We start from the raw sequence: 26,972 nt of genomic DNA, 5'->3' as shown, positions 1-26,972 counted from the left end.
ATATTTCAACAGCATATGGACTGGAGAATGGAATGAGTCCCAGGTTGTGTGTGTATTGTGGACGACATGGCTGTAGTAGGACGTACGGAAGAAGAGCATGATAGAAACCTACTCTTATTATTGGAGACCATCAGACACGAAGGTTTGGTTTTCAACAGTAAAAAGTGCTCCAGTAAGGCAGATCACATAAATCTTTTCAGTGTCATTTACTCAAGCTCAGGTAGTCACCCGGATCTTGGGAAGATCGAAGACATCCAGTCAATGTCGACACCCCAGGACAAGGACAACATTCAAAGATGTTTAGGTCTATCCAACTTCCTTGCTGCATAAATACAGAGCTTCTCGGAGAAGGCATCTCTACTAAGAGAATTGTTGAAGAAAGACACACCATACCTATAGCAGGCCGATCACCAACATGCATTCAATACGTTGAAACAAGCACCGTCATCTAAGTCATGTCTTCAATACTATGACCCTCAGAAGGCAACAATATTACAAGTGTATGCATTGCAGAAAGGTCTTCGTTTTCTCCTTCAAAACAACAAGCCTGTTGCGTTTGGTTCAAAACATCTGTCGCCAGCACAAGCAAATTACTCCAATATCGAACGAGAAATTCTTGCTTTTGTCTTCAGGATCACCAGGTTCTACACATACTTATTCGGAAAAAAGTTCACAGTTGAGACAGATCATAAGACGCTGGAGATGATCTGGAGGAAACCACTCATGAGTGCACCACCTCGACTCCAGAGGTTACTCATCAAGATTCAGGACTACAACTGTGATATTAGATACAAACCCAGTAGGTGGATGATCCTATTGGACACCTTACGTAGACTGCCCAACCCTGAGAAGGCACAAGAAATGCCATTTGACTTGCAAGTGGACAAAATCTGTGTAAGCTTGGCAGGTGTATATAATGTAGATCTTCAGTCAAAACAAGAGAGAGGAACACGAAAGGGAGATTTCTATGGCAAATGGTTGTAGAGGGTTGGCCCCAGACCATTCAGGAGATCCCTATGGGTCTGAGAATGCATTGGTCATACAGACATAATTGGTATATCCAATGGAGTACTATTCAAGTGCTCATCCCAGTGATATTTCAGTCTGACATACCTGGATAGCTCCACCAAGGACACATGGGAACAGAAAGAATGAGACAACTCCCCCGGGAGTCAGTGTTCTGGCCCAGCATCAGCAAGGACATTGACCAGATGGTGAGATCTTGTGATATGTGTCAGGAACTCCAGCCTAGTCAACAAAAACAGCATCTCCAACCACATTACCTACCATCATCATCATGGATCAAAATAGCAACTGATCTGTGCTCTGCGGGCAGAGAAGACTATCTGCTAAATACTGACTATCACTCTAAATTTCCCATTGTGCAGAAGCTTCGAGACATATAGAGTACAGCAGTAACCAACACTGTTAGTGCCATCTTTTGTCTTTATGATGCCCTGGTAGCAGTGGTGTCCGACAACGGCCCACAAACCTCCAGGAAGTGACGGCTTACCAGCTGAGTTTTATTCGACTCTGTGGGACTGATTGGCCCAGACCTGCTGGAAGTGTATGAGAGTATGCTACTGGCCAACAGCATGTCAGATTCCATGAGGAAAGGCACTATCACCCTCATCTACAAGCGGTAAGTGGGGGGAGAGGGAGGAAATCAGAAATTGGCGGCCCATCTCACTGCTTAATGTGGGCTACAAAATTCTGTTGAAGGTCATCGCCAATCAGGTGAATTCCGCTCCGGAGTTTGTGATTCACCCCAATCAGACCTGCACCTTACCCGGCAGGAACATCTCTCATAGCCTCGTGCTACTCAGGGATACAATTGCCTGTGTGCATGACAGTGGGGTGCATACCTGTCTCATCAGCTTCGACCAGGAGAAGGCCTTTGACAGAATTTCACACAACTACATGATGGATGTGCTCTCCAAAATGGGTTTGGGGAGGCAATCTGCAATTAGATCTAACTGCTCTACTGAAAACATCAGTAGTGCAGTTTCAATCAATGGGTGGAAATTAAAAAGTTTTCCAATCAAATCTGGAGTCAGGCAGGGCTGTCCTCTCTCCCCTGTTTTGTTTGTTTGCTGTACCGAATCTTTTGTAAAAGTAAATTGCGGCAACATGTTCTTTGGGAACTGAGCCAACCGATCCTTTGTTCCCTTCACCATCAGGTCAGACTACCTGAAGGTGCTGGGGATATGGTTCGGAGAGGCCGGGTCATGCGCCAAAAGCTGGAAGGAGCATGTAGCCATGGTGAAACAGAAACTGGGCATATGGAGTGGCACTCCCTCTCCATTGCAGGTATGCTCCTGGTCATCAGGTGTGAGGCACTGTGGGTGTTGCTGTACGTGATGTAGGTCTGGTCCATACCCAGCTCCTGTGCTGTGGCAGTCACCCGAGCCATCTTTCACTTTATCTGAAGACTGAAAATGGACCGTGTCTGCAGGGCCATGATGTTCAAACCTCTAAATAAAAGGGGGAAAAATGTACCCAACGTCACCCTCATCCTTTGTCTGTGGCTTCATCAAGCTGAGTGCTGACCCCCAGTATGAAAATATCAAGTGTCACTGTATGCTAAGGTTCTATCTTTCCCTGGTGTTATGAAGGATGGGTCTGGACACGTTGCCGCGGAATGCTCCATTCAGTTGGACCGTGTTGTACCACCTGTCCCTCATGGAAACGCTTGTACAGAGAACACCTTTGACCACAAGTCCATGAAGCTGTGGTCCACACGTTGGGCTGAATTTTACGGACCCCCCGATGTCAGGGGTCATAGCAGGGCTGTCCTGAAAATGCCTCCGGGAGAGGTTCACCACATACCCCGAGGCCAGGAGGGCACGGCTCAATATTGTCGGTGGCGACAAGGCTTTGTGGCAGCCCTCCCCACTGCCGCTTGGTGACTGGACCACCATTTAAATATTTCAATGAATTAAAATCAATGAATTAACGACATTTATGTTCCCGCTGTCTGTCCTGGTGCGATCTTCGTGTCACTGGCTGGCACTCCCGTGCCTTCGGATCCCCATCCGGGGAACTGAGACGGAACACTGGTGGAGACGGGGGAAGAGGTAAGTTTCTCACTGTGGGCAGGGGGGAGTGGTGTCATAGCAATATCATTGGTGTCGGGGATGATAGTTTAAAGGTTATGCACTTTTGGGGGGGGGGGGGAAGGTCAGGTGTACAAGGTAAGTGTTATGCAGGGGGAGAGGGCAAATAATTAATTCTATGGTTATTGGTGGGGTGGGAGAGGGGCAAAATAAATGTTGTTAATCTTTTCTATTCAGTGTCTTTAAATTTTTGAATTAAATGGTAGGACTCAAAGCCCTTTAAAAATGGTGACAGAGCCTGCACATAGGCAGCTGACGCCATTTCCGGGGACGGACAGCCCGCCCCCTCCACGTCATTGAGGGGGAGGCCCACCCCGGCAATTTAAATGAGATGCCGCGCTTAATATCGCGGGCCAACATTGTTTTTGATCAGCGCCAATTCTGGCGGCATGAGTATAAATTTCAGCCTGTTAGGTCCATGAGGCCCTGCGGGAAAAGGACATGGTGGATCCGGTTGGTCTGGCTGAGCAAACTGTTAAACTCATTTGGCAGAACGACTTATTGCTTGAACTTTCAAACAAGCACCAAGACTTAGGTTGACTGGTGGTAAGAAGGGCCCTCCCGGTCAGATCCTTCCTGCACGTCTGGAGCGTCACCACCTCCACATGCTGCCCTCGAGATGGCTGCAGTGGAGAAGAGACTGTCGTCCACCTCCTTCTCAAATGCGCCTTTGCAAAGCAGGTCTGGAAAGAGATGCAGTGATTTTTGTTGAGCTTCATCCTGAGCAGCTCTGTAACGCAGCACTCAGTGCTCTATGGCCTGTTCCCAGGGTTGCACACCGAGATAAACATCAACGATTGCTGGAGGACCATCAACGTGATGAAAGACTCACTTTGGACTGCCCAAAACTTGCTGGACTTCCAGTGCAAAGAGCTGTCGATGACCAAGTGTTACAGACTGGCACATTCCAAGGTCCAGCACTATGTGCTGAGGGTTGCACTAAAGTTTGGGTCACGCGCCACAAAGGCGCAATGGGGAAAGGCCACTGGGTAAGGCCCTCCCACCATAGTATATCGAGGGGCTGGAAACCATGTAAACTCCCTGGGGCTGGATGCACAAAAGAAATGTTTGACGTGTACACTGTAAATATAAGCTGAAATGGGAAGTGTAGTGAGGCACCTCATGTACTGTATTGAAAGAAACTGATCAGTATTGCACTTTATGTAATGTCCAATTTAAATTGTTATGCAATGTATTTTTACAAATTTTATAAAAAAAAGAATGTTTTGGAAAAAAATTAGCCAACTCGTGAAAGACAATCTTTGAGCTGACCAAAACTTGTTGGCCTTCCAGTGTAAACGACCAAATGTTGCAGACCAGCATGTTCTAAAGCTTTGGGTAGCTGTCACAAAGGCTCAATGGGGAAAGGTCATCATCTCAGACCTTCCGCTGTACTATACCGAGGGACTGGAAACTGTGTAAAACCCCTCGGGCTGTATGAACCAGAGAATTTTTCACATGACGTGCAAATGTATATTGTAAGTATAACCTAAAAAAGGCACCTCATGTACTGTGAAAAGAGAAGCACAGTTAACGTTTCGGGTCAGTGACCCTTCTTCGAAGAAGGGTCACTGACCCGAAACGTTAACTCTGCTTCTCTTTTCACAGATGCTGCCAGACCTGCTGAGTGGTTCCAGCATTTCTTGTTTTTATTTCAGATTTCCAGCATCCGCAGTATTTTGCTTTTACCTCATGTACTGTATTGGAAGAAACTGATTTGTATTGCACTTGATGGGCCGAATTTGACCTTGATGTCAGGGGACCCAACGATGGCAGGAAGGCAGAGACCGACCCTGCCTCGGTCCTGTTTTAGACCCCCTGGCTGAATTCCACAGTGGGCAGCCAATTAACTGTCCATCACTGGGTCCCCGTACTTAAAAGGGGCTGCTCATCAGGGCCAGTCCAGCAGGCACTGGCGAGAGTGGTGGGAGGGTGGTTGTTGAGAGTAGGGGGTAAGTTGTTTGCAAAGGGGTGGCCTTTGCTGCCGGGCACCTTCCATGAACCACAAATTTCCCATGGAGAAGGCCCCCTACCCCTCAGCCCACAGGGAGGCCATCTTGTTTTACTGGACCCTCCTGCCATAGCGGGGCTCCAACCAGCCACTGGTGAAATACTAGTGGCAGCAAGAAGAGGCCCTTAAGTGGCCATTAATTCAATTGGCCTCTGGGCGGGAAGGCCGTCTTTGGCCTTCCCTGCCCGCCACAAAATCGCATGGTGTTGGGAAGGCGATGGGCACTCCAACCCCTGCCTTCCCTTACTATTTGTGGGCCTCCCCTGCTTCCCAGCCTGTCTCCCAAGGGCCCACAAAATTCAGCCTTATGTAATGTCAAATTTGAACTGTTATGTAATATACTTTTACAAATTTTATGAATAAAGTATATTATTGGAAAAGAAACAAGCATTAGCCCAGAATCCTCACAGTGTAAATCAGTGACCAATCTGAAGTAAAGTAGCAAGGTAAATCACTAATCTATAATTCATGATATTATACTGGAAAGAACAGAAGATGGACATTTTCCAGCCTGTTCAACAGTAGAGTTAATTTTGTGCTGAAGTATTTTATAGTTAAGGGTTACAGAACTTTACTGTCAGTCCCTTACTGAATTAGTACTTTCAAGTGAAGGGCTCGATACTTTGCTAAATCCCACAGAGATTCGTGTTATGCGTAGCTGTAGAAATACAATGCAGCATCAAGTACTGCTGGACCCAGGCTGTAGTTGTTTGACCTGAGGTGCACCTAAAGAAGTGCAGCTCACTATAAACAAGCTCTGTTATCCCCTAAGGACTCTAAGAGATTGAAATAATCTATTTAAGCACTGGAAAATGTTTTCCAGTTTGCGTTAAAAAGCAAGTTGACAAATAAAGATTTTTTTTATTTTTCTCTATGATTATCTTCATTTTTGTAGTTTTGTCTAACAAGAGAAGTTTTTTTTCTTGTAAAGATCTATTAAATTGGTTATTTCTTTCAAATTGCTTTCCTAGGAACTTTATGATGGCAAGGGCACTACTGGAGGCAAGTTTGTAGAGTAGACAAAGTAACTTTACTGCCATCACAGGTGCCAGACTACCGTTTAAGAAGGATTGTCGATAGTGTTGGTGGCAAATATAATTGCTGGCATTTCTGATCTTTTGTTTTCACAGCTTTCGTTTGTGTGCAGCTAATCATCATGCTGAATCTGCCTGGCACTCTGAACGGAGCAGATCTGGCAACAAGGAAGCTGGATTTGATTGCAAAACCATTTCAAATGAAAGCTCATTCTGCAAATATAATAGGAATATAAAAATACCCAATTTTGAACTGCAAAAACTTATTTCAAGCTCCCTGGTGGCTCAGAGATGTCTACGTATTGCTTGGTGTTTAACTGAGTTGTCCAGATGTAGAAGTTGTTAAGTTCAATCATTGGTCTGGGCTGACTTGGCTGATTTCAGCTGGGTTGATTGTACAGTGTTACAACCAGCCTCAGTGTCCCTGGGCTAGGAAGAGGAAAAGAGCAGCCAGACTACTTACTCCTGATAGCAGTCCTGTGATTTGATGGAAAATGCATAAATATGGCCATTAGGCGAGGACGGAAGTGGCCATGAAAGTAATGCCAACAACCTTGAATAGTCTAACCACATGCTCTTCAACCACTGGCAGCTCTGTCTTTGTGGCTGATCCTGAAGGCTTCTTGGGTGAGGGATCAAAGGGTTGATGGTACAGTTGGAGCTTTACAGATATGACTTACAGCTAGAAGTCCGTCGTTCTGATTTTCAGGCAGACCTGGATTTAGGCGGAAAGCATTGGAAACAGGCAGGGGACTCATCAAAATATTCAAAAGGCATCAACTGACATTGTCAGGACCTCCAGTGTACTTTAGGTGTCAATTAGTGCTATCACTACAGCTACCTCATCCTAACCACAAACCATGGGCGGTCCAAGTCAGAAGATGGCTATTTGCAGCCCTATTTAAAGTTGCAGTCAGAGAAAGCTGGAAGCAGGCATTGCATTGACTTTTCCTTGATTCTTTTTGGAAATTAAGCCTTAAACACTTCCTTATGTTCATCCTATTGCTGCTGTAAGTGCACTGAAATTTCCATGTTGCTTTATTCTGGTACCCCATTGACCCCTGCCCACATTCATTCCCTCTGATCCCTCCCCTTTAAGCTGCTGCTGCTGGCCCAGCAGTATCAGCATCTGCTCCACAGAATTCCTGACCCTCTCAAAACAACAAACTGCCTATAAACACTGTGATTGTTACTAGCAGCTCACCCTTCCTATTTAAATAAGGCTTGACCACAAAAGTCAGTTGTGGGAGGAGATGAAATTCCTTGTTTAAATGAAAAATTGAAGGAAAAACCCCTTCTTTCTTGGTAAACCATGGATAAAATCACATTCTCAGACACTGATATTTTGAAGGTGCACTATCAAAAGATTTTGATAGTTGCTTATTAGTTGTGGAGAAAAACAAACCTTCTCCCATTACAAGAGGATTTTTGCCTCCTCAAATGACTAATTTTTGGGAGCAGGCATATTCAGTAGCAGGATAATGTGACTGTCACCAATGGCCTGACTCTACTTTTCCCTGTGCATAAACATGGTGCACTGTCTTGCAAGTGGCATTGCCATAGCGACACCCATTAAACAAGTCAATGCTTTCTGTTTAGTTGTCTCATTAATTATTCATCCATTTCAAGCGTCAGATTTTTTTTAGTAGCAGGTGTTCAATATAAATTCTACAGTATAATAATAAATGACAACCCACAGACAAGTTAGTCATTACATTGATAACAAGTATTGCAAGTGTAATGTGGCCCTTTTGTATGATGTTTCATGTTCAGACTGCTCGGAGCATTACTTCCAAATAATGGCCACTCATGGCCTTTGTAGGCAATGCCTTTTAATTTTGATATTTGTGACTGAAGTCTTTTTAAGTCCAAAGATATGCACAAAATGAACAGAAGGATAAGATCAAAGACTGTAAAGTTTCAAATGAGGCTTACTCATTTTGCTCAACAATCGCCTCTGACCGTACAAAAACTGTGTCCCTCTGTTTAGTTTCCAGAAGTTAACAGAGTTTTTAAAATGTAATTACGTTTCCTACTCTTTCATTTCATAACTCCTTACCTGCAGATGTGCTTCCTTCAGCTGCAGTAATGGGCCAAAGTGCTTCTGACTTCCTCCACTCAGACAGTGCTGCTCAGACATGCTAGGAAGAAAGACAGAATGTTGGTTTCCTTTCCTTGGAAAAAGGTCATTCCCATTAAGGAGCAATGCATCACTGATGGTTCCCCTGAGAACTGATGAAGCACAGTATACAGGTGATAATGGATTTGATTGCATTATTGTAACTGAAGGATGCAATCATAAGTATTCCAATGAAACTTGTTAATACTGTGTTATCAAGGATTGTACTTTCCCTTGTTTATTAACTTCAGCAATACTGTGAAAAATAAGTAAAAAGCTGTATTACTAATTTTGTACCTTTATCTACCTTTTTCCCAAATGACCAAATATTTGAAAACGTCACCTAAGATCACTAATAAAAACTGAACAGTTTTGTAGATTTGACTCACACTAAACAGCCAAAACCAGAAGACCGATTGAAAGGCATCTACACTGTAAATCTCACTGAACCAAAACGGCAAACATATTGTCTCCAAAACTCTGGTTGTAGTAACTAACAGGTGACATTAGTCAATAATCAGAATTCTTACAGTAGCTACTAATCATAAATTGGGAATTAAGCACAATTCTGATATCTGGCTTGACAGAGAAATGACACCATGGGTTCTGAAATGTTTACCCATGACTGAGGTCGAACCAACTGACCTATAATTTCTTGATTTATCCCTTTTCCCTTTCTTGAATGTACATGTCATTATGAATAGCACTTTCACCTCCCTTCCCATGAAATGGCAATCCATGACTGCCCAATGTAATCAACATGCAATAAAAACAGAAAATGCTGGAAATACTCAGCAGCTCTTCAGCATCTGTGTAGAGAGAAACAGAGGCTGGCGTTTTACGTTGGGCGGGATGCCCTGCCCACCGGTCAAAAAGTCGGGGGCGAGTCTGCCTCTGCCGGACCTGCAGAGCCACGCCAGGATTTTATGCTCCCCAGGCCCTTAATTGGTCTCGGGCTGAATTTCTGTCCCTCTGAGGCAGGAAGCCCCACCTCCAAGAGCTGCCAGCCAATCAGCAGGCCAGCATCTCTCAGTCCCAGCAGCGTCAGCAGCAGCGGTGGGCACTGCTGGGACTGCAGCCAGCATCAGCAGCAAGAGAGACGCCAGCCACGGAAACAATGCAAGTGTCTGGAGCCTCGCCAGTGACAATCGTCCGGGCCTCGGTGAGGCAAGGGGGGGTGGGTAGGGAGAGTGTTGTGTAATGGGAGCGGTTGGCCCGTGGGGCTGGCCTCCTTGCGGGCTGGGGCAGGGTGCCCTATCAGGAGGACCCTCCCCCAGCCCGCAAGGAGGCCACCAGGTTTTACTTGGCGGCCTCCTGGAAGGCCTCTGCTTCCCACCCGCCGCTGGTAAAATGCCAGCAGCAGCAGGAGTAGGCCCTTAAGTGGCAGTTAATTGGCCTGGGATGGGCGGGCTGTCGCTTGCTGCCGCCGCCCCTCGTAAAATTGCAGCAGAGATGGAAAGGCATGAGGAATGGCACCCCCCTGCCTCGCACTCTATTTTATGACCCCACCCCCACCACCAGCCTACTCCTGCAGCAGGGTGTGTAAAATTCCCGCCAAAGTTAACATTGCAGGTCAACAACCTTTCATCGGAACTCAGAAGGTCATTGACCTGAAACGTTAACTTTGTTTCGCACTCCACAGATTTTGTCTGATCTGCTGAGCATTTTCTGTTTTTATTTCAGATTTTCAACATCTGCAGTATTTTGCTTTTGTAATCAACATGCAACCTAGTACCCAGGATTTGAAAGTTGACATGAATGGAACTGCCTACTATGTCCCCTATTCCCACTGGTGCAGCACTCCAAGCTTCCATGGAGATTTAATCACCAACTGGTCCCTGATCACATCTGAGGGGGAGGGAGCCATTGCAGATTTCAATAAAGCTGCCAAATGCTTTGTTGATTCCTGCAATGAAAAAAATTACCCTCGTGTTACCACAAATGAGGGCTGCAGACTCCAAACTCACAGCTGTTAATTGCCGCACAACTTCAGCGATTGACCTTGGTGCCAGCACATAGGTGCAATGTTGGTCACACATTCTTCATTTCAGGCAAACAGCCATGAGTTCTTGATCCGTGGTTCCAAAGCCATGAGTAGCCTACTCCTCCATCTCTGCTAAGAAAGTGGCACATCTTCAACCATTCCGAACTTATCTGGTTCCTTTGTACTATGTGAATCACTCTGGAGTCTCTACTGAGGCCTTGTCCTCAAGATACACTTTCCCCTCCTCATCGTCCTCAACTTCATTGAGAACATCTTAGCCGACCCATCTTCCTTCCCTTCATTATTCACTGATGCCATTGCCGTAATTGATCATTAGAAAAGAAGGGCATAAATTAAGAATGGGTGAGCATAACACACTTGATATTAAGGAGACAACAGGGATGTGGAAACTTCTAGCTGTCATGGATGCCATGGAGACTGTTTTGATGTTCACCCACCCACTCAATGTCACTATCACCTTCCTCCACATGGCACCGAGTCACTTTTCTGTGGCCTCCTCCCATGGACATCCAGCACTTTCTATCTATCTCCTTTGCTACATTTCATCTAAGAGTGTCTGTGGGTAGCTGCCCTTAAATGTTTGTTCTTCTCTTTTACTGCCTTCTTCAATTGCCCTCCTCCCTTCTTTGGGTGTCTCTGTCAGGTGATCGACTTGAATACATGCTTTAAAATTACCACAGATCTCACATGTACCATCATTTGCACAGATCTGACAGTTACCTTAGCCTGGCAAAATATTCACTAATTGCTTCCTGCCCTTTCCCCCCACCCACCCCCAATCCCAGTCTGTTGCTGCAATCTTTAGCCATTCCAGGCTGCAATGTCCATTCTTTCCAGCTCAGTATTACAATGTTTCACTCAGACAACATCAGTAGGGATGCAAATAAGCTTAACCTGCAATTTACCTGGAAAGGTTCAATTAGGCAGAATTCCCGCCTCCAGGGTGCAATACTGCCTTAAATGGCCCCATGGATTTCCAGGACCTCTTTTTTTTAATCTTCCATGGGAAAAGACCTTGTAGATCATGCTGTCTGGTGCAATTTTATTTAAAAGAAATTACTTTTTAAAATATTTATACTGGATCTTCCTTTGGGATGAAGGGTCCCACCTGAAACAGTAACACTCTTTCAGATTCTATCTGGTCTACTTTACATTTCTTACAGTTTCTGTTTTCATTTCAGATTTTCAGAATTCAGAATTTTTTTTTTCATTTTCCAAAGGGTGAAGAGGACACTTTGTGGTGAGGTAAAGACTCCATGGGAATTTGTGTGAGCCCTTTATCATTGAAAACAATGTGAGTGAGATTGATCTGTTTGGGGATTCACTGTAGATTATGTGTTTTATTTTTTGCCAGATTCTGCTGAGTATTTACTAAAAAAAAAGTTATAGCTGATTGTGATACAAGGTACTCTTTGTTTAATTCATCACAGAGGTTCTGTTCAAGTCTCTTTCCACATTGTTCGGCAATAGGCAGGGTTAATCTTAACCCATATACTGATGGATCCCAAAGGGATTTGAGTTATGTTTAGTGTTGCTTATTGAATCTTCACTGCTTTTTGACATAAAAACAGGTCTCAGAAGAAGTTCTTGTAAAGGTGGTCACCTCTACATTTTTATTTCTTGTAACTATTGCTACCTGAGCTCAAGCCAACCATCATGATGCAAAATGTTCAGATAATAAAATTGGGTATCATTTCCTCTGGTAGAATGCTAGTTCATATTTTCATGTAAGATTTCAAGTGTGTTAAATTAATGCTGATGTTAATTTATTTTTCTTAACTGTGTGAACAATTGTGTTTTTAATAAAACTGTAACAAATGTTATTGATGTGCATTCACAGTGCCCTACAGCAGAAGTTAAACCTCAAATTGGAGTTTGGGTAACATAGCATATTAAAATCTGCCCCTTCAATATTAGATTAGAGATACAGCACTGAAACAGGCCCTTCGGCCCACCGAGTCTGTGCCGAACATCAACCACCCATTTATACTAATCCCATATTCCTACCAAACATCCCCACCTGTCCCTATATTTCCCTACCACCTACCTATACTAGTGACAATTTATAATGGCCAATTTACCTATCAACCTGCAAGTCTTTTGGCTTGTGGGAGGAAACCGGAGCACCCGGAGAAAACCCACGCAGACACAGGGAGAACTTGCAAACTCCACACAGGCAGTACCCGGAATCGAACCCGGGTCCCTGGAGCTGTGAGGCTGCGGTGCTAACCACTGCGCCACTGTGCCGCCCTATGGTTTGAAATGGTCCTTATCTAAATACCGTCTTTCGATTGGACATCAGGCCCCCGAACAGGATTTGAGTTACAACTGCTTCTATCCAGTTTCTAAGGTACAAATCACCAGTGTTATTAACCTCACTCACCGGGGCGTTAAAGATGGCTGGTGTGGGGAATGGAAACAATCAGATTGATGCAGTAAGGAATGACCATCTGAGGTTGCTGTTCAGATGCTCTCCAAGGACAGAGAAAATAAAGATTTTTACTGCAGCTGCACATGATCTCAGAGTGCCTGATGAAGATATTGGATGCTCAGACTGCTCACATTTTGCCAAGATAAGCATCAAAAACTGTCAAAGTCAATGGCATGTGAAGAATAAACATTCAAATGCTGATGACAATTTATGTTAGGGAAGGGATGTATAAGCAAATTGTGTTCTGATTTCAAAGCACAATTAATTCATGGAACTTCTGAAACAGAAGTAAAGAATGATTCAAAGTTGCTCTATTTCTAAGGGCTAACTTTTACCGGCCCCCTGACATAGGGGGCCGTGGCAAGCAGGCCCGGAAATACCTTCGAGAAACATCCAATACGGGCCTCGAAGCCGGGAAGGTCCCGCCCCATTTTACCAGCGGCGGCGAAGGCCTGGGGCAACCCCCTCGCCGCTTGGCGATAGAACCTTAATTTCAATATTAAAATCTATGTTGATCACTGAATAATGACCTACCTTTCCACGATGGCCATCCCATGCTGATATTCCAGAGATCCGAGGTGGAACACTGCTGGGGAGCGGGGAGGAGTGAGGTTTTCAGGGTGGAAGGGAGGCTGGCGTGGGAAAAACTCTTCTTATTCGTTGCGGGGATGGTGGGAAAAGGTTGAGGGTCAAAGGTAATGAAGTGGGTGGTAAGTTCGAGACCTGAAAAAAATTATCTTTTGGGGGTGAGAGCAATTTACATATTTATTACTCATCAGAGGTATGGGAGACGGCATTGAGAATGTGAATAAATGTCTAACTTTTCTTTTCAGCATTCTGTCCCTTTAAACATTTTAAAGAGTCCAAAGGGCCTGAAACCCATTAAAAATGACGCCGGCGCCTGTGGGGTGGCATCGGATGCCATTTCTGGGGACGGAGCGCCCGCCCCCTCTATGTCATTGGGGGTGGTCGTTCTGCCCCCTCCATGTTAATGAGCTGCCGCGCAAAATATCCCAGTGACTTCGCGACAGGCAGTCCACACGGGCAGACCACCACCTTTGAAGCGTACCGCCAAGATCGGTGGCGCACTAGTAAAATTCAGCTCTAACTGTATATTGCTCAGCGTATGCCAAGTTTTTTTTTAAATTTAACCCAGCATATTATAAGACAGTAATGACAGGATATTTTTATTACAATCACGGGGGACAATAGCTGCACTTCACCTCACAAGGGACATCAACTTTAAATTGACACATTTTTAAGGCATACTTGTGAACCTAAAATTCAATTTGGTCATTTCATATTTACTCAGAAAGACACAAATTTAAACTAAATTCAAAATAATTTGTATTTGGAGCTTTCTATATCTTTAAGAAGCTACTGACATACAGGTCTGCATGCCTAATACCATTTTTCATGTCCCATCATCATGGTGGCTACACGTTGGCATGTAAGATATTCTTATGCTTTATGTGTTTTGAGACAAAGTTAATTCTATTTAAGTACCTACCTCCTAGTAGTTTAATGTGTACATATAGAAAAAGTTTGCAACAAACTTCTGGTGAGTTTTTGGAGGAATTTGTTGTACATATGTCCTTGACCTCTAATATTGTTGCCATTATTGCATATTCATCAGAATACATGGGTGGGAGGGGGGAACTAGAGGGGTCTTTTGAAAGACAGTGGCAATTTTATCACTTGTAACAACAAAGACCTTTTCCCCGCAACTAAATAATCAGTGTTTACAAAGGCAAATATGAAAGGTGTTGGGGGTTGTTGGTATACCTCTGTGAGGTTACCTGGGATTGCTCTGTGCTTTCTTGTGATCCAGAGAAGATTTCATGGGAAACTAATTCAAGTTATGTGGTACCAAATCACAGTAACTGCATCTTCAATGCAATAAAGTATTCACATGGATAAATATTGAACCTCTGCCAGTGGCATACAGCATAAACTGAGAGAAAGAAATTACAATTGGAAAATCTTCTGTAAACTTGCCATAAAACAGCAAAATTGCACTTCAGCATTATTTTACCAACGCAGCAAAAATTAAGCTTTCTGCAAAAGTGAATGTTTATGCTGATGACTTGTTAATTTCATTGCACTATACATTTTCACAGTCAAAAATAAGGCTCCTTGTGTGCATAATACAGGCACAACACAAAAATTGCTTTCACATACTAGTTTATAGAATGTGGTCAGAACCATATCTGTATCATTTGAAAAAGATACTTGAAAAATGTTGGCATTGAGCAATTTCCTTCTTCTGATAGATGTTAAGCGGATCTTTTAGATAAATACTGAGACAATGGGTAAGGGTTGATTCTAACCAGCACTCCAATGCCTTTAGCTTGTGGCACACAGATACTAAATGAGAGAGAGCAACTTAAAATAGCTGAGCACTTATTGGAATTAAGCCACAGAATGATTTGTGTGATTTAACTGGAAGTATCCAGAGACGTAGAACACAAGAAATCGGAGCAATAGACTATACTGTCCCTTGAGCCTGCTCTGCTATTTAATGCAATCACAGCTGATCTTCTGCCTCAACTCCATGTTCCTGTCCCCTCCCATATCCCTTGATTCCCTGAGAGACCAACAATCTATCCATCTACTGCAGCCTTGAATATACTCAATGATGGAGCCCCACAACTCTTTGGGTTAGATAATTCCAGAAGGTCACACTCCCCTGAGTCAAGAAATTTCACCTCATCTCCATCCTAAATGGATCTACTCCTTATCCTATGTTGTTTAGATTCCCCAGCCAAGCTCTGTCAAGCCTCTTCGGAATCTTAATGAGATCACGTCTCATTCTTCTCAACCCCAGAGAGTATAGGCCAAATTTGCTCATCCTCTCATCACAGAATAATCTCACATCCCAGGAACCAATTCAGTGAACTTTTGTTGCACCGGCTCCAATGCAAATATATCCTTCTTTAAATATGGAGACTAAAACAGCACAGAGTGCTCCTGCTGTGGACTGCCCATAGCCCTATACAAATTGTAATAAGATTTCTTTATTTTTATACTCCATTCCCATTGAAATAAAGGCCAACATGCCTTTTGCCTTCCTAATTGCTTGCTGTACCTGCATGTTAACTTCCTGTAAAATAAAAGCAAAATATGACAGATGCTGGAAATCAGAAACACAAACAAGAAATGCTGGAAATATTCAGCAGGTCTGGCAGCATCTATTGACAGAGAAGCAGAGTTAGCGTTTCAGGTCAGTGACCCTTCATCAGAACTGGCAGATATTAGAAATGTAAAAGGTTTTAAGCAAGTAAAGAGGGGGTGGGGCAAGAGATAACAAAAGAGAAGGTGTTGATAGGACAAGGTCACAGAGAATAACTTACCAGAAGGTCATGGAGCAAAGGCAAATGTTAATGGTGTGCTGAAAGACAAAGCATTCGTACAGAGAGGATGTTAATGGACAGAAAACTGAGCAGCCTGGCCCCAAGCACAAACATGAAAAAAACAGTGGGTAGACACAGTAGAAACAAACTAAAATAAAATAAACACATAAAAAAGAAAAAATAACTGAAAATAAAAATAAAAAGGGGGCCTGTCATGCTCTGAAATTATTGAACTCAATGTTCAGTCTGGCAGGCTGTTGCATGCCTAATGGGTAAATGAGGTGCTGTTCCTCAAGAGGACAGAGATGTGAGCATGAGAACAGGGGGAGTGCTGAAATGGCCCCAACTGGAAGCTCGGAGTCATGCTTTTGGACTGAGCGGAGGTGTTCCGCAAAGCGATCACCCAGTCTGCGTTTGGTCTCACCAATGTAGAGGAGACCACATTGTGAGCAGCGAATACAATACACTAAATTGAAAGAAGTACAAGTAAATTGCTGCTTCACCCGAAAGGAATGTGTGGGGCCTTGGATAGTGAGGAGAGAGGAGGTAAATGGGCAGGTATTATACCTCCTGTGATTGCAGGGGAAGGTGCAGTGGGAAGGGAACGAGGTGGTGGGGGTAATGGAGGAGTGGACCAGGGTGTCGCGGAGGGAATGATCCCTTCGGAATGCCTGTAGACAAGGGTGGTGCTGTTGTTGTCTGGCGTACCGACCTCTACCTTGCAGAGGCTCAGCGCCAACTCTCAGACACTTCTTCTTACTTTTTCCCTGGACCATGACCCCACAACCGAACATCAAGCTACTGTCCACAGGACTGTCACTGACCTCATCTCCTCTGGAGATCTTCCCTCTAAGCTGGTAACCGCATAGTCCCGCAACCCCGGACAGCCCGCTTCTACCTCCTCCCAAACTCCCCAAACAGGACTATCCTGGCAGACCCATTGTTTCAGCCTGGTCCTGCCCCACTGAACTTATTTCTTCCTATCTTGACTCTTATCTTTCCTCCCCTGGTCCAGTCTCTTCCTGCCTACATCCATGACTCTTCTGACGCCCTACGTCATTTTGACAATTTCCAATTTCCTGGCCCCAACCGCCTCCTCTTCACAATGGACGTCCAATCACTTTACACCTCCATCCCCCACCAGGACAGTTTGAGGGCTCTCCACTTCTTCCTTCAACAGAGGCCCAACCAGTCACCATCCACCACCACCCTCCTCCACCTGGCGGAACTTGTTCTCACATGGAACAACTTCCCCTTCAACTCCGCTCACTTCCTTTAAATAAAAGGTGTTGCTATGGGTACCTGCATGGGTCCTAGTTATACTTGTCGTTTTGTGGGATATGTTGAACATTCCTTGCTCCAGTCCTACTCAGGACCCCTACCCCAACTCTTTTTCCGGTACATTGATGACTGTATCAGTGCCATTTCCTTCTCCCGCTCGTAACTGGGAAACTTTATCAACTTTGCGTCTAATTTCCACCCTTCTCTCACCTTTACATGGTCCATCTCCGACACTTCCCTTCCCTTCCTTGACTTCTCTGTCTCCATCTCTGGGGATAAGCTGTCTACTAATATTCATTATAAGCCCACCAACTCCCACAGCTACCTTGAATACACTTCCTGAAACCCTGCCTCCTGTAAGGACTCCATTCCATTCTCCCAGTTTCTCCGTCTCCGACGCATCTGCTCTGATGATGCTACCTTCCATGACAGCACTTCTAATATGTCTTCCTTTTTCGTCAATCGAGGATTGCCCCCCCCCCCCCCCCCCCATTGCAGTTGACAGGGCCTTCAGCCGTTGCGGCCCATTTCCCGCACCTCTACCCTCACCCCTTCCCCTCCCTCTCAGAACCGCGACAGGGTTCCCCTTGTCCTCGCATTCCACCCCACCAGCCTCCACATCCAAAGGATCATCCTCCACCATTTCCACCATCTCCAGTGTGATGCCACTACCAAACGCATTTTCCACTCCCTTCCCGTCAGCATTCCGAAGGGATCATTCCCTCCACGACACCCTGGTCCACTGCTCCATTACCCCCACCACCTCGTCCCCTTACCACGGCACCTTCCCCTGCAATCGCAGGAGGTGTAATACCTGCTCATTTAACTCCTCTCTCCTCACTATCCAAGGCTCCAAACATTCCTTTCAGGTGAAGCAGCGATTTACGTGTACCTCTTTCAATTTAGTATACTGTATTCGCTGCTCACAATGTGGTCTCCTCTACATTGGTGAGACCAAACGCAGACTGGGTGATCGCTTTGTAGAACACCTCTGCTCAGTCCGAAAGCATGACCCCGAGCTTCCGGTTGCTTGCCATTTCAACACTCCCCCCTGCTCTCATGCTCACATCTCTGTCCTGGAATTGCTGCAATGTTCCAGTGAACATCAACACAAGCTCGAGGAACAGTACCTCATTTCCCCATTAGGCACACTACAGCCTGTCGGACTGAACATTGAGTTCAATAACTTCAGAGCATGACAGGCCCCCCTTTTAATTTTTATTTTCAGTTATTTTCTCTTTTTTCTTTTTTATGTGTTTATTTTATTTTGGTTTGTTTCTACTGTGCCTATCCACTGTTTTTTTCATGTTTGTGCTTGGGGCCAGGCTGCTCAGTTTTCTGTCCATTAACACCCTATCTGCACTAATGCTTTGTCTTTCAGCAGACCATTAACATACCGTTTGCCTTTGCTCCATGACCTTCTGGTCAGTTATTCTCTGTGACCTTGTCCTATCAACACCTCTTTTGTTATCTCTTGCCCCACCTCCTCTTTACCTGCTTAAAACATTTTACATTTCTAATATCTGCCAGTTCTGATGAAGGGTCACTGACCTGAAACTTTAACTCCGCTTCTGTCTCCGCAGATGCTGCCAGATCTGTTGAGTATTTCCAGCATTTCTTGTTTGTGTTAACTTTCTGTGTTTCTTGTACAATTACACCCAAGTACACCCAAGTCCGTCTGAACATTAACACTTAAAAGTCTCACACCTTTTAAAAAATAGTTTTTTTTTCTATTCTTACTAAAATAAATAACCTCAAACTTCCACACATTCCATCTGACAATTTGTTGCCCACTCATTTAACGAGTTGAATTTTGCGCCGCCCCGGCAGGTTGGATGGCGGTGTGGGGGTGGCGTAAAAATTGAGCGGGAGGCACTGGCAGGCCTACTTGCCCCGCTCCCGCCTCCGGTGAACTTTACAGTGGTCGGGCGTGGGGGGGAAACGGCCCACCAGCCTGAGGCCAATCAAGGCCCTTAAGTGGCCACTTAATGCCCACAGAAGGGCCCTCGCCTGCCTCCACTGGTATTTTACCCATGGCAAGCGGGCATACTGGGGATGTGAAAGGCCACCCAGCGATAACTGCTGGCCTTTTCGCACCCCAGGAGGGGGCCATGGCAGTCGGGCACAGGGTGCCTGAGTGAGGGCCGCCCCTACCTCCCAACCCACCCCCGGGACCCATGACGCCCCCCCGCCCCCCAAACGACCACTCCAGCCTCACCAGGGAAAGACCGAACCCCAGGTGAGGCAAGCCCAACTTACCTCGTTCCCAGGCTCCATGGCGTCGGCTGGGCTACAGTCCCTGCAGTGGCCACCACTCCTGGTTGGCCGGCCGCTTACTAAGGCGGGACCTCCTCCCTCAAGTGGGTGGAAGTCCCGCCTCGGGACAATTAAAGCCCGGGGACCCGTAAAATGTGGGACTTTTACGTCGGTGGCGAATTCCCATCCGCATAAGGTAAAATCCAGCCCAACCTATCTAAATCTCTTTGTAGCCTCTTTATGGCCTCTTCACAGCTTATGTTCCCATCTAGCTTTGTTTTGTCAGCGAAGTTAGATACATTACTCTTTGTCTCTTCATCTCAGTCATTAATACAATATAATAACTCTTATTAGCCACTTGGTTACTTTTTATTTCTGGTATGTAGTTGGTGTCTGCTACTGTGAAGATCGATACAAAATATTTGTTCAACATCTCTGCCATCTCCTCATTCCGCATGATAATTTCTCCTGTTTCTGCCTCTAAGGGACCAATGTTTACTTGAGCTACTCTCGTTTTTATATACTTGAAAAAGCTCTTACAATTTTTTTTTATATTTCTGGCTATTTTATTCTCATATTCTATTTTTTCCCTTTTTATCAGCATTTTTGTCACCCTTTGCTGGTTTCTAAAAGTCTCTCAATCCTTAGGCTTACAACTATTCTTTGCAATACTATAAGCCTTTTTGTTTAATATAATACTATCCTTAACTTCCCTAGTAAGCCACAGATGTATCTTTCTCACTGAGTTCTGTTTTTAATGAACATATTTTTATTGAAAATTTTGAATAATTTCGTACAATGTTTTCCACTGTTTATTTACCACCCTACCTTTTAATCTGTTTACCCAATCAACCTTTGCCAGCTCTCTCTTCATACTTTTGTAATGCTTGCCTAGGAATCACAATGCAGCACTTGATAAACAATATTATCCAGGATTACAGAGGAAAGTAACACCAGCAGGAAAACATAAGTGCACTATGCCCACTTTTAACATGCTGTGGGAAATGCAGGGATTATAGGATCACCAAATAAATACAGATCAAGAAGACCATTCAGCTCATCACAACTCATCTGTCTAGAAAAACATAGTTTCGCCATCACAGTGGCTTTCAAAGGCTTTCAGCAGTCCATTCAAAGTGCTAATCATTCTTTGGGTAAGAAATCACTGCCATCAGTCCAAAAGTTGCCTTTCACTAGTTTGAATCCTTGCTGCCTTGTCTTGTGAAGACTTACCTTGAAGTAATGTTCTGGATTTGTCTTTTCCACAAAGTATATAATCTAACAGACCTCAACAAGGTCATCTCTCAGTTAACTCATTTCAAGGTTAAATAGCCCACAATTCTCAAGTTATTCCTTATAACTCAATCTTCTGACACTGGGGATTGGACTGGTGGCTTTTCTCTGCACTGTCTTCAGGACTTGAATGTCTCCCTGATATCTCAGTAAACAAATCAGGATAGAATACTCAAATGTGTGGTCTGACCAGATAACAATGTTGAAAAGCTGCACAGGGGAACAATGGTAACACAGGATCAGAGAGTAAAACTATAAAGCAATTACTTCTCCATGATGTGTAGGAAAGCTATAATTAACATAAAGAAAAGACAAGGACAAGAACAAGACGTTCATTCATCAAGCATATCCCTCTAGTATTCCAACTTATGCAGCCCAGCGTCTAATTGGATTTTGAACTCCCTGAATATTACCTTATTTCAAACATTATTTTTGAAGATTGGTTTTAAATTTACTTTCATTAATATAAATGTACTGTACATCCACTCATACTGATATACTTTGAATCAATTTTATGGGTTTTTATTTTCCATGCCATTTAATAATTTATACACTTCCTTGGAGTCCTTCCGCACAATTATCTGCCCTCTGGATCGTATAGCTTAAGCTTCTCTAAATTTTTTAAAAGTTTTTTTTCCCATTCATTAATGGGATGTAAACATGGCTGGCAAGACCAGCATTTGTTGCCCAGGTGGTGGTGCTCCCGTGTGTCTGCTGCCCTTGTCCTTCTAGGTGGTAGAGATAGCAGGTTTGGAAGGTACTGCCGGAGGAGCCTTGGTGAGTTGCTGCAGATGGTACACGCTGCTGCCACTGTGTGCTGGTGGTGGAGGGAGTGAATGTTTAAGGTGATGAACGGGGTGCTGATCAAGTGGGCTGCTTTATCCTAGATGTTGTTGAGCTTCTTGAATGCTGTTGGAGCTACACTCATCCAGGCAAGTGGAGAGCATTCCATCACACTTCTGACTTATGCCTTGTTGATGGTGGACAGGCTTTGGTGTGTCAGGAGGTGAGTTACTTGCCACAGTATTCCCAGCCTCTGACCTGCTCTTGTAGCCACAGTATTTATATGGCTGGTCCAGTTCAGTTTCTGGTCAATGGCAACCCCCCAAAATGTTGATGGTGGGGATTCAGTGATGGTAATGCCATCGAACATCAAGGGGAGAGAGTTAGATTCTCTCTTATTGGAAATGGTCATTACCTCGCATTTGTGTGGTGCGAATGTTATTTTCCAATCATCAGCCCAAGCCTGAACGTTGTCCAGATCTTGCTGCATGCAGGGTCAGACTGCTTCAGTGTCAGAGATGTCACGAATGGTACTGAACACTGTGCAATCATCAGCAAATAGCTCCACTTCTGACCTTATGATGGAGGGAAGTTCATTGATGAAACAGCTGAAGATGGTTGGACCTAGGACATTGCCCTGAGGAACTCCTGCAGCAATGTCCTGGGACTGAGATGATTGGCCTCCACCAACCACAACTGTCTTCCTTTGTGCTATGTATGACTCCAACCAGTGGGAAGTCTTCTCCATGATTCCCATTAACTTCAATTTTGCAAGGGCTCCTTGATGCCACACTCAGTCAAATGCTGCCTTGATGTCAAAGCCAGTTACTTTCACCTCAGCTTTGGAATAGTTGCAAATGTGTCAACCTAGTCTTTTGCACTGATGTGCTGGTCTCCATCATCATTGAGAATGGATATGTTTGTGGAGCCTCCTCCTCTGATTAATTGTTGAATTGTCCACCACTATTCATGACTGGATATGGCAGGACTGCAGAGCTTTGATCTGATCCATTGGTTGTCGAATTTCTTTGCTTACTTTATGCTGCTTCTGCTGTTTAGTACTCTTGTAGTCCTGTGTTGTACGTTTACCAGATAGGCACCTTATTTTTGGGTATGCCTGGTAATGCTCTGGGCATGCTCTCCTGCATTCCTCATTAAACCAGGATTGATCACCTGCCATGATGGTAATAGTTGAGGGAGGGAAATGCTGGGCCAAGAGATTACAGAGATTACAGATTGTGATTGAATGCAATTATGCTGCTGCTGATAGCCCACAGTGCCTCATGGATGCTGAGTTTTGAGCTGCTAGATCTGTCATGATTCTATCCTATTTAACATGATGGAGGATGTCCTCAAAGTGAAAAGGGGACTTCGTCTCCACAAGGACAGTGCAGTTGTCACTCCTACTAATACTGTTATGGCTAGATGCATCTGTGACAGGTAGATTAGTGACAGCGAGGTCAAGTAGGTTTCTCCCTCTTGTTCATTCTCAACACCTGCCGCAGGCCCAGTCTGGTAGTTATGTCCTTTAGGTCTCTGGCCAGCTCAGTCAGTAATGGTGCTACCAAGTCACTCTTGGTGATTTTTTAAAAATTCATTCATGGGATGTGGACGTCGCTGGCCAGGCCAGCATTTATTGCCCATCCCTAATTGCCCTTCAGAAGTTGGTGGTGAGCTGTCTTCTTGAACCGCTGCAGTCCATGGGAGGTAAGTACACCCACAGTGCTGTTAGGAAGGGAGTTCCAGGATTTTGACCCAGCGACAGTGAAGGAACAGCGGTATAGTTGCAAGTCAGGATGGTGTGTGAATTGGAGAGGAACTTGCAGGTGGTGGTGTTCCCATGCATTTTCTGCCCTTGTCCTTCTAGTTGGTAGAGGTCACGGGTTTGGAAGGTGCTGTCTAAGGAGCCTTGGTGCGTTACTGCAGTGCATCTTGTAGATGGTACACACTGCTGCCACTGTGCATTGGTGGTGGAGGGAGGGAATGTTGAAGGTGGTGGATGGGATGCCAATCAAGCGGGATGCTTTGTCCTTGATGGTGTCGAGTTTCTTGAGTGTTGTTGGAGCTGCACCCATACAGGCAAGTGAAGGTGGACATTGAAGTCACCCACCCAGAGTACATTCTGTGCCATTGCCACCCTCACTGTTTTTTCCAAGTGGTGTTCAACATGGATGAATACTGACTCATCAGTTGAGGGAGGGCAGTAGGTGGAAATCAGCAGGAAGTTTCCTTGCCCATGTTTGACCCAATGCCATGAGACTTTGTGGGGTCCAGAATCAATGTTCAGAACTCCTGGGACCACTCCCTCCTAACTGTATACCACTGTCTGCCACTTCCAGTGATGCTGATGGAGAAGTTTGGGACATTGGCTTTAAGGTGTGATTCAGTGAGTATGACTATGTCAGGCTGTTGCTTAACTAATCTGTGAGACAACTCTACCAATTTTGCACAAGTCTCCAGATGATAGTGAGGAAGACTTGAAGAGTCAAATGGACAAGGTGTGCCTTTATTGTTTCTGGTGCCTAGGTTGAGGCTGAGTAATCTGTCCAGTTTTATTCATTTTCAACTTTTCAGTCATCATTTGATACAACTGAGTGACTTGCTAGGCCATTTCAGAGGGCAGCGAAGGATCAACTACTTTGCTATGAGTCTGGAGTCACATGAAGGCTACACTGGTAAGGGCAGCACATTTCCTTCTCTGAAGGACATTAGTGAACCAAATGCATTTTTATGACAATCTAGCAGTTTCATGGTTAACATTGCTGAGATTAGCTTTTTTATTTCAGAGTTATTAATTAATTGAATTTAAATTCCACCAGCTGCCATGGTGGGATTTACACTCGTGTCTCCAGTGCATTAGTCCAGGCCTCTGGATTACCAGTTCAGTAAAATTACCACTCTGCTACTTTTTCTGTTTATCCCCTTTTCCCTTGATGCTGTAAAGAGGATAAACTTAAAAGGAAAACTAATGTTCAGTATGAAAACTGTGATCTCATGATACATATAAGGGGGTGAAATGTAATTTAGGCGGGGTACAAATGGGTGATAGCAGATCAACCACTCATCAGATACCCCGGCCGATTTTCCTTCCATTGACTTCAAATGGAAAGTCGAGTGGGACATATAACGGGTAGTTGATTTAATACCTCTTGTTTCTCAGCATTGCCAAAATTGAATTTCACCCCCATATGGTTGTAAAAGAAAGGAATAATCCCATAATTTCATAATAAAGAAATGATGTCATCATGCAACCATAAAAGAGTTTACAGCAAAGCAATGATTTGCACAGCTGTACAGAAAAATACAGAATTGAATAATGCAGCACACAATTCCTTAGAGGAAACATCGAGGTAACATCTCTGTACAAGAAATAACAGGGACTGCATTGCTGTTCAGGAAAAGTAGGATGTCACATTGCTGTAATGGAGTAACAAGATGGCTTAGAGCTATGCCGGAGTAGTAAGAAGAGGATGGTGTCACATTTCTAAGGGACGAGGCTGTCAAATTGCTGAGGAGGTTCCATGGTGAAGATGAAGGAGAAGGATAAGGAAGAGAATAATGACACATTACTGTGGATGAGGACGAGGATGAGGATGAGGAGAATGGCACATGTCTAAGGAAGAGGATAGGGAAGAGGATAATGGCATATTGCTGTGGATGAGGAGAAGGAGGAAGCCACATGATGTGGGCTGTGGAAGAGAAGCCAACAATGCTTTGATAGGAAACTGAAAGTAAGCATTGTAAGGCTAAACTGCATTTACTTTAATGCAAGATAGAGATAGGAATTATAGGGTTGCAATAGTAGGTGATTTTAAGTTCCCGAATATTGACTGGGACTGCCTTAGTGCTAAGGGATCAGATGGGGAAGAATTTGTTAAGTGCGTCCAGGATAGTTTTCTGAAGCAGTATGTGGATGGCCCTACTAGAGAAGGGGTGACACTCAACATCCTCTGAGGAAATGAAGCTGGGCAGGTGGTTGATGTGTCAGTGGGGGAGCACTTTGGGACCAGTGACCACAACTCTATTAGCTTCAAGATAGTTATGGAAAAGGATAGGACTGGTCCTCAAGTTGAAGTCCTAAATTGGGGGGAAGGCTAATTTCGATGGCATCAGACAGGAACTCTCAAAAGTTGAATGAGAGAGGCTGTTTACAGGTAAAAGGACATCTGGCTAGTGGGAGGCTTTTAAAAGTGAGATAGGAAGAGTTCAGGGTCAGCATGTTCCTGTTAGATGGTAGGGCAAGGCTGGCAAGTTTAGGGAACCTTGGTTGACAAGGGATATTGAGGGTCTGGTCAGAACAAAGAAGGAGGCATTTCTCAGGTATAAGGAGCTGGGATCAAGCGAGTCACTCAAGGAGAATATAGGGATGTAGGAGTACACATAAGAAGGAAATTAGGAGGGTGAAAAGGGGCCACGAGATTTCCCTGGCAAATAAGATAAAGAAGAATCCTAAAAGATTCTACAAGTATTTTAAGAGTAAAAGGTTAGCTAGGGAGAGAGTAGGTCCCCTTAAGGATCAGTGTGGTAATCTATGTGTGGAGCCACGGGAAATGGGCGAGTTCTTAAATGAATACTTCTCATCTGTATTTACCGTGGAGAAAGTCATGGAAACTAGTGAGTTCAAGGGACGGAACAGCGATATCCTGGAGCATATCAACATTACAAAGGAGGAGGTGTTGGAAGTTTTGAAGCACATTAAGGTGGATAAATCCCCAGGGCCTGACCAGGTGTATCCGAAGATGTTATGGGAAGCAAGGGAGGAGATTGCTGGGGCCCTGGCAGAGATTTTTGTACCATCGTTAGCCATGGGCGAGGTATTGGAAGACTGGAGGATAGCTAATGTTGTGCCTTTATTTAAGAAGGGCAGCAGGGTTAAAGCAGAGAACTACAGGCCGGTGAGCCTTACATTAGCGGTGGGAAAGTTATTGGAAGGGATTCTGAGAGACAGGATTGATATGCATTTGGAAAGGCAAGGTCTGATTAGGGATAGCCAGCATGGCTTTGTGTGTGGGAAATCATGTCTCACAAATTTGATTGAGTTTTTTGAGGAGGTGACCAAGAGGATTGACGAGGGCAGGGTGGTGGACATTGTCTACATGGACTTTAGCAAGGCCTTTGACAAGGTCCCACATGGTAGGCTGGTCCGGAAGATTCAAACACATGGGATCCAGGGTGAGCTAGCCAATTGGATACAAAATTGGCTTGGTGATAGGAGGCAGAGGGTGGTAGTGGAGGGTTGTTTTTCAGATTGGAGGCCGGTGACCAGTGGTGTGCCACAGGGATCGGTGCT

This window comes from Heterodontus francisci, chromosome 15 (genome assembly GCF_036365525.1).
Source record: "Heterodontus francisci isolate sHetFra1 chromosome 15, sHetFra1.hap1, whole genome shotgun sequence".
NCBI lineage: Eukaryota > Metazoa > Chordata > Chondrichthyes > Heterodontiformes > Heterodontidae > Heterodontus > Heterodontus francisci.
Note: the sequence above shows the minus strand (reverse complement) of the source record.